At 40.0% G+C, this 5224-nt stretch overlaps 1 pseudogene; it reads right to left on the bottom strand.

Annotated features, from left to right (window-relative positions):
• Positions 1-4870: 4870 nt before the first annotated feature.
• LOC112484540 lies at positions 4871-4989 on the bottom strand (annotated as a pseudogene).
• Positions 4990-5224: the final 235 nt, after the last annotated feature.

Genomic DNA, 5224 nt, shown 5'->3' with positions numbered 1-5224 from the left:
TTCTTAATATTTGTTACTAAGAAATAAGCTTATTTGAAAAGGATTTTTCAGTTTAAATTTCTAATATAAAAATCAATAGATAAAATACACATTTAAAAAAGTTCTTTGGAGTCTTCAATAATTTTTAAGAGCATAAAGGTATTCTGAGACCAAAAAGTTTGAAAATCTCTGCATTAGAAACTTACAGCCCCCTCATTGTTCAAATGGGAAATGATAATGATGCTGACATTTAAGTAGTGCTCTGGTACATGAGGCAGGCCTGTTATAAGCACTTTAGTTGTGGGTGCTAGTATATCTTTATTACTCAAAAGGTAAGTAAGACACAGAAGATAATTGACTTGGCCACATACTTAGTCATTGGTAGAGCCAAGATTTGAGCCCCCATGTGTTCCAGAGGCCCTGGTGTTAACCACAATTCTGACACCTCCCTGGAGGCCTAGAAAAGGTCAGAAAGACTCATGTGCTATCTGGTTACCTCTTCCCTCTGTGCTCTCCACCAACCTCACAGTCACTATGCAAGGAACATCCCCAACTTGCCTTGAGCTTGCTTGACAGTTTTCATTTCAAATTCTGCCACTAGATATTTTCAAGCATGGCCTTGCAATGCCTTGATTTCAAATCTAACCATGTGCACCTGCCCTTAAAGCACCCATTCCTCTATCCTGACCATACCAGGGCTCTAATATATGACTTAGAGATTTATGGTAATTTATTATTTTTCCAGTTTTACTCTACTACTGACTCTAGTCTTTTACTTTTTTAGTACCTCAATCCCTTGATCATTCCACTGGGCCTTTTTTCCCCCCTTTTAAGCCCATTTTCTTCCTGACCAATTGGTGCCCTATGATTAACTCAAACTTCTCATTCGTAACCGACTCTAGGTGTACCAGCTTTGCAAACTCTCAATCCTGAATCAATTGCCTGACTCAATTTCTCCCCACCTACATCTTTTTGAGGTGCAGAACATAGTGGGGAAAAAAATGATGGAAACATATAGATTGCCTGGGACGGGGTGGGGAGACGGGGAGGGGGCAGCTGCTACAAATTCTAGTAAGTCTAACTGCAGTTGTATCTACTATTGAGCAATCGTTATCTTTGCTCAGCGCCCTCTACCATGCTCAGATTATAAACCTTCACCACTTGGCTATAACTGCTTACTCATTACCTTATAATGCACAGAGAGTAAAATTCAAAAAGCAAGAACTTCCCTTTCCTATTATGATACTCCAAAGTAACTGCTATATGTGTTGTATCCTGATGCCTCTGCCCTCACTCCCAAAAGAACTGATGTCCCTCTTCCAGTCTGATCCCACTTCTCTGCTTATGATCCCACTTCATCCTATCTGGGATCATGCTCCTTCAGCCATCTCCTTAACATCTGTACTCCAATCACTCAGCGTCTGCTGGTTCATATTTCTCTCGGCCGAAAAAACATTCCTTCAGCCCTGCATTCCATCTAGTGACTGCCCTATTGTCTCTTTCTCTTTATAGTCAAGCTTGAAAGAATTTTCACTCTTCTTCAGCTTCATAACCTGATTTATCTGATTGCTTGGCTTTTGATGCTGTGGGCTACTCATTTTCCATGTTTATCTTCCCTCCCATGTTTGTGTTCTTCCTAGAAGCCCCTGTTGGGTTGAGAGCAGTCACCATCAACTTAGTCACCCAAGATGAAACCCAACTCTCATCCTAGACTTCCCTCCCACTTTTCTCCCATGGCCAGTCACCAATGGATTTTACCCACTGAACATTCGTCAGGTTCACCCCTTTCCATTTCCGAGGCCACCAAACCATTCCAGGCTGCTACCATCTTTCCTCAAGACTCAGAGTGATCTTGGCTCTTCATCAATCATACTCCCCCTTCCGTTGTCCTTTGTAACCTCCAGTTAGCTTTTTTTCCTTTTTAATTAAAATTTTAAAACCATGAAAGTGATACATGCTCATTGGAGAAATTTTGGACAATATAGAAAAACATAAAAAAATAAAAATCACTCATAACCTTACCCAGAGATAAATATCCTTATATTTTGATGTGTTTCCTTTCAAGAGTTATTCAGAATCACAAATTGGATCATATTATTCCACTGCTTAAAACCCTTCAGAGAGGCCCACTGTTAACACTCATCTCTTACAGACTATAACTCAAATTCTTACCAAACTCTAAAGTCCTTGCTTCTACTTTTCCAGCTAGTCTCCTGCCACCCACCATGTGATCTTAGATGGATTGCCCTGGCTGCAGTGTGGTCTCCTTTCCTGCTTCACGGCCTTTGCATTTGCTTCTCTGGAATGCCTGCACCTGATTCTTCAAATAACAGGCTTAACTTAAGGTCATCTCAGAAGCTTTTCCTGACCACTCCACCCACTTTTTAAAAATCTTTTTATTTTCTCAATATTTATTCACATGAATTGTTACAACCATTCTAGGACAAGATTTCAAGAGCCGTAGTCTTGCCCATTCTTTGACACTGCAATGCTATTTCAACTCATTTAGTTTATTGAAATCATGATTGATATATGCAAAGATTTAGATACATGGATATTTATCACAGTGTTCTTTTTAATATTTAAAATTGAAGACAAACTTAGCAAATTATGGTTTATCCAAACCTAAAGCAGCTAGAAATATATTTGTGGTACATTTTCAGTAAAAAAAAAAAAAAAAAAAAGGGTTCAAACACACTGATCCTTTTCTAAATGATGTAAATATAGCCTGATACCATTTTTGTTTATTAATAACACAAGTATGTAAAGACTGGGTGGATATCAGACTCTTTAGGGTTCAATATGGACAGTTTATGTTATTTGTTTAATTTATACATATCCACAGAGGACACAAGAATGAGGTGTTTACATTCTAATGAAAAAATTAATTGTTATTGTGATAAATGTTAAAAGTTTATAGTGTGGATGTAAAGGACCTTTTCCCCCTTAGTTTTGAGAGCTTATAGTTTGGATGTAAAGGACCTCTTTCCCCTTAGTTTTGAAATTTTCTATAATGAATGTGTACTATTTTCATAGCCCTTTTGTTTAGTTCTTCCTTTGTTTTATGTTGAGAGCCTTGGCATTGACATAAATGGGAAGTAAAAGGTGGTAAGTGAAGGAGAGTCCAGAGTGAAGAGAACATTTCTGATTGTTTTTGGAATGGGAGAGATTCCAGTGTGCTAGAGGCTTAGGGGAACATTGTGTGTGAGTGCGTGCGTGTCCCTGTCTGTGTACATGTGGGGCAGGGGGAAGGATAGAGGAGTGAGGAGGAGCCCAGACATGGTTCATTTTCACCAGGAGGCAAGACACCTCATTCTCTGCTGATAGTCTTCAATAGAGATAGAGCAGGAAGCTGTGGCAGTCTTGCCTCATATCCTTTATTTTCTCAAAGTGGAAGGTAGGGTCATGCTATTTTGTGCCTCTATGCCTAGTAAGTTTCTACCCCTTCCTGCTTTAAAAATCAGCTGTAGACTCCTGCCTTTGTGAACCATTTCCTGACACCCGCCCCCCGCACCTTCTAGTGTGCTGGGGCCACTTCTAGTAGAATTACCTCGTTGGAGTTTGGGGGAGGGGAGAGCACTTGCTAAGCCTTCAGAGTCCTTGAACATTCAGATTTACTGGATCAATTTCTGAGGGGTAGAGTCAAAGGATCTGCGTTTGAAAGAACACCCATGGGGATCCTGATGGTGAAATAATGTTGGAAAACCACCCCACTTAGTGCTCTCCATTCATTTTACTGTTCTCCCTCACTGCAATTAAACTATCTCTTCCCCTACCGTGCTGCCCTTGGGATGGAGTGTCTCTCCATTTACGTACTTTTAGTACGGTCTTGCACTTGGCTATCACAGAGAGCTTTGGGTGCTTAGCTGTGAAATGAATGATGTGTCTGAAACTGGAACCCAGGTGTTCTGATCCCCAAATCTACAATTTTTCCTATCACATCATGTTTTATTTCCATAAGCTGCTGAATTCTTTGTGAAAGCATTTCCTGCTTCAACTATGCCTAAAAATCTTACGCCAATTTAAAAACTTCACAAATCCACATAGAAAGATTCTGGAAAGAACGGGATTTATGGAGGGTCTGTTGCTCTAAAGGAAGTCGGAAAATGAGGCCCCCCAAAAAGGGAAATAAGTAGAATCAACACAAAATGGATGAGCAGGCCCCTGCCAGCCTGCATCAATTCTAAGTGTGTTGCCTGTCTCTCCCAAACCCAGCAAGGAGTTAAAACATACTCCGGAAAAGAGCCCTGGAATGTAACAATAAAGTGGGTAATCAGAGGTAAACTCATAACAGAAGGCTTTTGCGTGGCTTGCACGGAGAAAGTATAGTGTATCTCCCACACTATCCAAGGATAAAGATGGTCTGATATTTTTGGCTAGCCCTGTTAATTTAGAACTAGTCCAAAAAACTGCCAATTCATCTTAGGAGAAATGGGTATATCTCCTAAGAACAGCTTATCTCTTTAATCAACGTCTTTATTAAGTACCTCCCATAGGTCAGGAGCTGTACTAGCTGCTGGAGGTGTGATATTGGGTACAACAGGCACAGTACTTGCCTTAAAGAGTCACAGTATTGTTCTTAGGACTCATCCAATTCCCAGCCTATAATTTGATATAATTTGTGAATTTGCCTGGCAGAGCACAGGATTTTGAGCAAATGACCAGAGCCAATTATTTTTCCAGTTAGGTCTCCCATTCTCACACTAGATAATTTTCTAGTTTTGAGTCACTTATGACTTGGGCGAGTGTAAAACAGTTGTTAAAATTTAACTGAATACATTTTAAAGATTTTTATTTTATTTTATTTTATTTTAGGAGAGGCAACCCTTGGTTGACCTCACAGATTGCAAGGACCTTGTTAGCTTACAATCCCTTATTTTTTTATTTTTTATGCCTATAGCACCTGTTTTTCCTAGATGGTCTCCTATCCAAGTACTAACCAGGCCCGACCCTGCTTAGCTTCCAAGATCAAATGGGATTGGGCTTGTTCAGGGTAGCATGGCTGTAGACTATTTTAAAGATCTTGCTGGCTTTATTCAATGATTCATGAATCAGGCAGCAACCAATTTAGCAGATAGGAAGGAGCCCTGAGGAGCTGTGTGAAATGAAAGACTTATAGGCAAAAAGAAGAGGGAACAAAAACGTTACACTAGACAAAAAAGCAGATTGGTTATTACCAGGTCACTTTCCTTTAAGGGATGACAGGGGGTCTATCAGGCAGGTGACCTAACTAGAGCTGATTAGG

This window comes from Pteropus alecto, unplaced genomic scaffold (genome assembly GCF_000325575.1).
Source record: "Pteropus alecto unplaced genomic scaffold, ASM32557v1 scaffold117, whole genome shotgun sequence".
Taxonomy (NCBI): domain Eukaryota; kingdom Metazoa; phylum Chordata; class Mammalia; order Chiroptera; family Pteropodidae; genus Pteropus; species Pteropus alecto.
The sequence above is the reverse complement of the archived record's forward strand: the minus strand, read 5'-3'. Positions and strand labels throughout refer to the sequence as shown.